We start from the raw sequence: 9,158 nt of genomic DNA on the forward strand, positions 1-9,158 counted from the left end.
AGCTCTAGCATTGTTTGCATTAGGAGGAACCCAGGGCCAACCGCACCAGCATATGGTCTCACAAGGGGTCTGAGGATCTCATCTCGGTACCTAATGGCAGTCAGGCTACCTCTGGCGAGCACATGGAGGGCTGTGCGCCCCCCCCAAAGAAATGCCACCCCACACCATGACTGACCCACCGCCAAACCGGTCATGCTGGAGGATGTTGCAGGCAGCAGAACGTTCTCCACGGCGTCTCCAGACTCTGGCACATCTGTCACATGTGCTCAGTGTGAACCTGCTTTCATCTGTGAAGAGCACAGGGCGCCAGTGGCGAATTTGCCAAACTTGGTGTTCTCTGGCAAATGCCAAACGTCCTGCACGGTGTTGGACTGTAAGCACAACCCCCACCGGTCAACGTCGGGCCCTCATACCACCCTCATGGAGTCTGTTTCTGACCGTTTGAGCAGACACATGCACATTTGTGGCCTGCTGGAGGTCATTTTGCAGGGCTCTGGCAGTGCTCCTCCTGCTCCTCCTTGCACAAAGCCGGAGGTAGCGGTCCTGCTGCTGGGTTGTTGCCCTCCTACGGCCTCCTCCACGTCTCCTGATGTACTGGCCTGTCTCCTGGTAGCGCCTCCATGCTCTGGACACTACGCTGACAGACACAGCAAACCTTCTTGCCACAGCTCGCATTGATGTGCCATCCTGGATGAGCTGCACTACCTGAGCAACTTGTGTGGGTTGTAGACTCCGTCTCATGCTACCACTAGAGTGAAAGCACCGCCAGCATTCAAAAGTGACCAAAACATCAGCCAGGAAGCATAAGAACTGAGAAGTGGTCTGTGGTTACCACCTGCCGAACCACTCCTTTATTGGGGGTGTCTTGCTAATTGTCTATAATTTCCACCTGTTGTCTATTCCATTTGCACAACAGCATGTGAAATTTATTGTCAATCAGTGTTTCTTCCTAAGTGGACAGTTTGATTTCACAGAAGCGTGATTGACTTGGAGTTACATTATGTTGTTTAAGTGTTCCCTTTATTTTTTTGAGCAGTGTGTACATATATATATATATATATATATTTTTACATTGTTTGCAAACTGATATGTGACACGTACTAATGCCAAAATAACATGCAAAACAGGTGGGGCTCAAAACGTGGGGCTCCGCCCCACCTGCCCTGAATGACAGGTCGCCACTGGATTCGACAGACATTTGTGGACAGTTCCCACTGTTGTGACAGTGTTCATACTGCCCATGTTCCCTTGAGCAAGGAACTTAACCCCCTTAACTGCTCATTAGGCGCTGCTCTCTGCTCCATCCTCTCCAACCTAATGTGTGTTGGTGTATGTATAAATCAGAGGGGTTGGGTACAGCAGAAGGCACATTTCTGTCTCATATGGATTCATAAATTCTTTGTCTTCAATTGTCAGTTCGGTGCTGGAGTGTTTTAGTGTAGGCTGAAAGGGGAAACCGTAACAGTTGAGTTGGTCACGGTGTGATAATTTGTGGCATAGTACTTGCAGCAGGACTGTCACGGTTGTCGTCGGTGAAAGAGGACCAAAACGCAGCAGGTACGTGTATGCTCATCTTGAGAATTTAATAAGTACAAAATGAACACCAAAATAACAAACCAAGAAAAATGAACGAACTAACAACAACTAACAGTCTGGCCAAGCATAGGCTCAACACAGAACACAGCAGTGCACACAACAATTCCCCACAACCCCAAAAGGCAAAGTAGGCCACTTATGTGTGACTCCCAATCAGCCACAACCCTCTACAGCTGTGCCTGATTGGAAGTCACACGGCCAAAATTAATGAAACAACACAAACACACAGACTCTTCTGCCACGTCCTGACCCAACTACACCCTCTACTGGTCAGGACGTGACAGTACCCCCCCCTTAAAGGTGCTAACCCCGGAAGCACCTTTAAAACAAAACCCAAAAACAAAAACTACCCCAAACAACAAAACAAAAATTCCCCTCTACTAAAGGGAGGGAAGGGAGGGTGGCTGCCGTCAACGACGGCACTGTGCTACACCCCCCCTCCCCAACCCACCTATATCAGGAGGTGGCTCCGGTTCTGGCCTTTCCCGGCAGTCGGGCCACTCTGGCAGTTCGGGGCAGTCTGGCAACTCGGGGCAGTCTGGGCAGTCTGGCAGCTCGGGACAGTCTGGGCAGTCTGGCAGCTCGGGACAGTCTGGGCAGTCTGGCAGCTCGGGACAGTCTGGGCAGTCTGGCAGCTCGGGACAGTCTGGGCAGTCTGGCAGCTCGGGACAGTCTGGGCAGTCTGGCAGCTCGGAACAGTCTGGGCAGTCTGGCAGCTCGGGACAGTCTGGGCAGTCTGGCCACTCCGGCAGTTCAGGGCAGTCTGGCCACTCCTGCAGTTCAGGGCAGTCTGGCCACTCCTGCAGTTCAGGGCAGTCTGGCCACTCCGGCAGTTCAGGGCAGTCTGGCCACTCCGGCAGTTCAGGGCAGTCTGGCCACTCCGGCAGTTCAGGGCAGTCTGGCCACTCCGGCAGTTCAGGGCAGTCTGGCCACTCCGGCAGTTCAGGGCAGTCTGGCCACTCCGGCAGTTCAGGGCAGTCTGGCCACTCCGGCAGTTCAGCGCAGTCTGGCCACTCCGGCAGTTCAGCGCAGTCTGACCTCTCTGGCGACTGTTGACTGACGGGCAGCTCTGACGACTGTTGACTGGCGGGCAGCTCTGACGACTGTTGACTGGCGGGCAGCTCTGACTGTTGACTGGCGGGCAGCTCTGACGACTGTTGACTGGCGGGCAGCTCTGGTGATGGTTGACTGGCGGGCAGCTCTGACGACTGTTGACTGGCGGGCCACACTGACGACTGTTGACTGGCGGGCCGCACTGACGACTGTTGACTGGCGAGGCTGGGTTCATGCACTTGAAGCCTGGTGCGTGGTGCTGGTACTGGGCGTACCCGATTGTGACCACGCACCTCCATGCTAGTGCGGGGAGCTGGCCTGGGGCTCCATTCTTGCCCCGCAACACTCCCCTTGTGCCCCCCCCTAAAAAATTATTGGGGGTGCCTCTCGGTCTCCCTTACCTCGCCAGCCTTCTTCCGCTGCTTGGTCGTGTGTTGGTGGGGAATTGTCTCAATTTCCCACTGCGGGCGGCGATACTCCCCAGCCTGGTGCCAAGGTCCGGCCCCGTCCAGAACTTCCTCCCAAGTCCACTTCTCCCGCCAGTCCAACTCGAACGCCGTCTGCTCCTTCCTCTGCTGCTTGGTCCTTGAGTGGTGGGTGATTCTGTCACGGTTGTCGTCGGTGAAAGAGGACCAAAACGCAGCAGGTACGTGAATGCTCATCTTGAGAATTTAATAAGTACAAAATGAACACCAAAATAACAAACCAAGAAAAATGAACTAACAACAACTACTAACAGTCTGGCCAAGCATAGGCTCAACACAGAACACAGCAGTGCACACAACAATTCCCCACAACCACAAAAGGCAAAGTAGGCCACTTATGTGTGACTCCCAATCAGCCACAACCCTCTACAGCTGTGCCTGATTGGAAGTCACACGGCCAAAATTAATGAAACAACACAAACACACAGACTCTTCTGCCACGTCCTGACCCAACTACACCCTCTACTGGTCAGGACGTGACAAGGACTTGTCATTGACATTTATTTAAATGGCATTTGAACATTTGCCTGTGGTAAGTGTGTTATCAGCTTGGTCTCAGAGCCATACAAAACATACTTTACGTATTTCTGAGCACCTCCAAGACGTATGATACCTACTAATGGTCTAGTTACTTTAGACAGAAATGAAAGTAGGGAGGATGGTCGAGTGTATCATTTTAGCTAACCCTTATTCTAAGCTTAACCCAATTCACCTAACTTGCTACATAAATTCACCTAACCTTTGTCGTTAGTTCCCCTAACCGTCGACGTAAATTCTCCCTGTGTTTCTCCTTTGTTGTTACATCGCAACAAGTAACCTGGTCTCAGAGAAAGACGTATAATACTATACATCCTCCAAGATGTATGATAAGTAAGATCATCCAATTCGTACGACCGGGTAAGATGTATGATGCTGTACATCCTATAATTCGTATGATATTGTACGACCGCTATTCCATTCATAATGTAACTTAATGTAATATATCCCTGAGACCACATTGGTATTCAATAAAGTGCTAATAAGTCAAATATTTTCTTCAAGTCTGGCTAGGTGAGAGAGAATACTGTTAAGATTAATTTGATTGTTAATTTTATTTAGACTTTAGAATGTTAATGATGACATTAAAGCGTGACCAGCCGCTGTGCTGGAATTTCCAAGTGGAAAGGCCTTGAGAATCAGCAGCACATTCATCTGCCTGTGTTTGATATAGTAGAACAGCATGAAACTGACTATCGGATTCATAGTTGTCTGGTTTTGAGAGGAAAACCACAAACATCAATCCAAGCGTTTGTGTAAATGCATGGTGTCTGAACACAACACACCATGCCTAACAAATCTGATCATTGCGACACGTACATGGATGTCTTGAGGCAGCAAGTCTGCTCATAGGAACTAGCTTTCATTGAGACAGTGTAATAACAACAAGTCCTCCACTGATGCACCACTATCTTCCTTCTCCTATGTCTGAGATTGAGTTGAGCCCTCGTGACGTCCCAGCAGGTGTGTGTCCGTGGATGTGTCACCCTCCTGTTGCCACCAGCCCAGGGGGCTAAACACTGAGATGCTACCAAGCTGAGCGCCAGCCCCCCTCCTCTCCACTTCTGTGGAAGAGTAATGCCTTTAATAACAACAGGGAGCTGGGCTACATCATCACTGGTGGTGTTCTTGGCTTGTTTTAAACACAGTCCCTTAGCTGCCATTAAGGCCTAATCCACCTGCGGGGGAATTGTCTGTCGGAGGGAGAGAGAGAGTGGAGAATGCTTACACACTGTCAGTTGCTGGCTAGCTGGGATAATTGACTCCATCATTGCCATGGATGGCTGTTCATTCCCCAAACGCTCGCCTCTGCCGCCAATAATGGTCCCTGTATTGTGTGAATCTTAACAATTGCTCTGGAACTCAGAGGTATTCAGACACTGCTAGGTAATGAGCAAGGGAAAGACGAGTGGACCTGCCTTTGCAGATTATGGTAAATGCATGCAGGTAATCTTTTGGTGAATTGATTGGACTGGGTAAATAGGTTGCACTGGTCAAATTGTTTACACCTGCAAAGGTTTTATAGCTGATGAGCCAGTGCGTTACAGTAACTGTAGCTAGATGTGGTTCTAGTGGTAGGTTAGTCTAATCTTGAAGTCCTCATGGTAGATGGTATCCCTACATTCATGGTACACATGTCCCTGTCACTGCACTACTATGGTATGGGGATCTCCTAGACCAGAGGGAAGGGTACCTTACTGTCCCTCCAATACTACTTTTAGCAACCACTTGATCTCCAATCACAGTACGCACCACCACACCAAGTTTGGCTTAGTCTCAACAGTGAACACGTTTTTTAATGAATAGCACAAAAATAGCAAACATACAGTGCATTCAGAAAGTATTCAGACCCCTTGACTTTTCCACATTTTGTTACGTTACAGCCTTATTCTAAAATTAATTAAAAAGGTTTGTTTTTATCATTCTACACACAATACCCCATAATGACAAAGCAAAGACAGGTTTTTACAAATGTATCTAAAAAGATATATATACAAAAATGAAATATCACATTTACATAAGTATTCAGACCCTTAACTCAGTACTTTGTTGAAGCACCTTCAGCAGCGATTACAACCTTGAGTCTTCTTGGGTATGACGCTACAATCTTGGCACACCGGTATTTGGGAAGTTTCTCCCATTCTTCTCTGCAGATCCTCTCAAGCTCTGTCAGCTCTGGCTGGGCCACTCAACGACGTTCAGAGACTTGTCCCGAAGCCACTCCTGCATTGTCTTCGCTGTATGCTTAGGGTCATTGTCCTTTTGGAAGGTGAACTTTCGCCCCAGTCTGAGGTCCTGAGCTTCACCGTAGGGATGGTGCCAGGTTTCCTCCAGGTGTGACGCTTGGCATTCAGGCCAAAGAGCTCAATCTTGGTTTCATCATACCAGAGAATCTTGTTTCTCATGGTCTGAGAGACCTTTAGGTGCCTTTTGGAAAACTCCAAGCTGAGTTTTCCTTTAGGTGCCTTTTACTGAGTGGCTTCCGTCTGGCCACTCTACCATAAAGGCCTGATTGGTGGAGTGCTGCAGAGATGGTTTTCCTTCTGGAAGGTTCTCCCATCTCCACAGAGGAACTCTGGAGCTCTGTCAGAGTGACCATCAAGTTCTTGGTCACCTCCCTGACGAAAGCCGTTCTCCCTTGATTGCTCAGTTTGGCCAGGCGGCCAGCTCTAGGAAGAGTCTTGGTGGTTCCAAACTTCTTCCATTTAAGAATGATGGAGGCCACTGTGTTCTTGGACCTTCAATACTGCAGACATTTTTTGGTACTCTTCCTCATACCGGGGCGGCAGGTAGCCTAGTGGTTAGAGCGTTGGGCCAGTATCCGAAAGGTTGCTGGATCGAATCACCGAGCTGACAAGGTAAAAATCTGTCGTTCTGCCCCTGAACAAGGCAGTTAACTCACTGTTCCCCGGTAGGCCGTCATTGTAAATAAGAATTTGTTCTGAAGTGACTTGCCTAGTTAAATAAAGGTTAAATAAATAAATAAATAATCTGTGCCTCGACACAATCCTGTCTCGGAGCTCTATGGACTATTCCTTCGACCTTATGGCTTGCTTTTTTGTTCTGACATGAACTGTCAACTGTGGGACCTTTATATGGTGTGTGCCTTTCCAAATCATGTCCAATCAATTTAATTTACCACAGATGGACTCCAATCAAGTTGTAGAAACATCTCAAGGATGATCAATGGAAACAGGTTGCACCTGAGCTCAATTTTGAGTATCATAGCAAAGGGTCTGAATACTTATGTAAATAATGTAATACATTTGCAAACATTTCTAAGAACCTGTTTTCGCTTTGTCATTATGGGGTATTTTGTGTAGATTGAGGAATTTATTTTTATTTAATACATTTTAGAATAAGGCTGTAACGTAACAGAATGTGGAAAAAGTCAAGGGGTCTGAATACTTTCCCAATGCATTGTAGCTGCCTCGCAGTGGGCTAGAGTGCGAGGAGGGCTTAGGTATGGCGTTATCAAAGGGAACTAAAGACACTCTACCTGTCACTTTAACCATGACAGCGGAGGCACCTGTAGGCTGCCCACGGGCCAGGCCCTTTCCTCTGGCTGCTCCCCAGGGCCTTCCTCTCCACCACCTGCTTCCCCAGATGTGCTGCACTGGACGCCTTCCAAATCCTTCTTAGTGTTCTACTAAGCAAGAGGAAGGGAGGCTTTTGTCTGATGCTGTCATCTATGCTTGTATCTGACAGGTACACCAGTGAGAGGGAGGAATAGAGATGATCCTAGGGTCTAGGGAACTGAACATGTAAGCTAGCTGTCTGCCCCTGCTGCTGCTACTGATTAAACTTGCACATATTTTGTTTGGAAGACATTTTGGTGAGGACTTCGTGGAATTCATTGACTTACTTAATCCGTTTCAAAATAACCTTATTGAGCCGTACTGTACTTGATTTTCATTTTGCCCGCAGTCAGTTGTTCCCTCTATTGCGATGCTCTTCGCAGGAGGGACTTCAGCTCTCTGAGACGTTGACATTTGACATGACATTGCTCATTATGTTGAGAAAATGGCATGACTATTCAAACACATACCTCCTCCGTCAATCCGTGACGACAGTGATTGGCAATTCCATTTCTCTCGTGTGTTTATTCTCAACCAAGGGCCTGCTGGTATAACACTGTCAAACGTTGTGCTCCCGCATTACACGTCCCTGACAGTGAGATTCCAGTCATGTCTCGGTGAAAACGTGACACTGGCTGCTCAGATGCACCTTCCGATAAGCTAGTGAATCAAACTAGAGGCTGAGCTTAGGATAATGAGAGAATGCTTTGTGTATCCTCCATAATATCTTATTTGCACAAAAATTATTGAAAAGGTGTTTTTAATAAAACACAATTGTACAGGGTTTACCAGCTAACATGTTTGTGATTCACTGGAGTACAACAGCCTTATTCTAAAATTTATTAAATTAAATGTTTTTCTCCTCAATCAACACACAATACCCCATAATGACAAAGTGAAAATAGGTTTTCTGAAATTTTTGCTAATTTATAAAATAAAAATAAAAAACTGATACCATATTTACATAAGTATTCAGACCCTTTGCTAGGAGACTCGGAATTGAGATCAGGTGCGTCCTGTTTCCATTAATCATCCTTGATGTTTCTACAACTTGATTGGAGTCCACCTGTGGTAAATTCAATCGATTGCTTCATCATTATGGGATGTTGTGTGAAGATTGATGAGTGGGAAAAACGATTTAATCAATTTTAGAATAAGGTTGTAACGTAACAAAATGTGGAAAAAGTGAAGGGGTCTGAGTACTTTCAGAATGCACTTTATATACTAAATGCCTCAGTGGGGACAGAAGCCCAAGCTTTTCTGAATACATTCCCCTACAAAAAGTTACACTTTTCTGAAGTGAAAATAGTGACTTTTATTGGGTTCTGAATATATGTTTATTTTGAGAAATATTTTTTGCCAGGCAATCAAAGGTAAAGACATATGCCTACCATTGAGAAGTAAAAAAAAACCAAAAAAACAGAAAGTATAGTACACTGTACTTTCTTATTTATTTTGTGAATACACATGGCTCCTTGGTTTGAGTGGCATTTCAGTGACAGCTATCAAAGCCGTTCTCTCGCTACTTCCCTCTACAGTAATCAAAGTCTTTGGAGCGCTTTAAAACAGTTGAGGTACAGGACTGAACAAAAAAAAAATGATGCACAATGTCGAATAGTAAACCACATTTTGGATTTTTCTCACATCACACAGTCACAGACAGACTTTTAAAGAGCCTAACACAACTTTAACCAAATCACCATCACTGTATAACCTGAGATGTCTTGGACATTTTAAAGTGTCTGCAATGTTTCAACTATATTTATTTGTAGCCTCCTACTGGGCAAAAACTGGTTGCATTAACATTGTTTACATTATCAATGTAATCTGATGACATTGAATCAGTGTGGGAAACTGATTGGATTTGCAAAAAGTCAGACTAAATTCCCTTACATTTATTTGTCACCCA

Source organism: Salmo trutta, chromosome 30 (genome assembly GCF_901001165.1).
Source record: "Salmo trutta chromosome 30, fSalTru1.1, whole genome shotgun sequence".
Taxonomy (NCBI): domain Eukaryota; kingdom Metazoa; phylum Chordata; class Actinopteri; order Salmoniformes; family Salmonidae; genus Salmo; species Salmo trutta.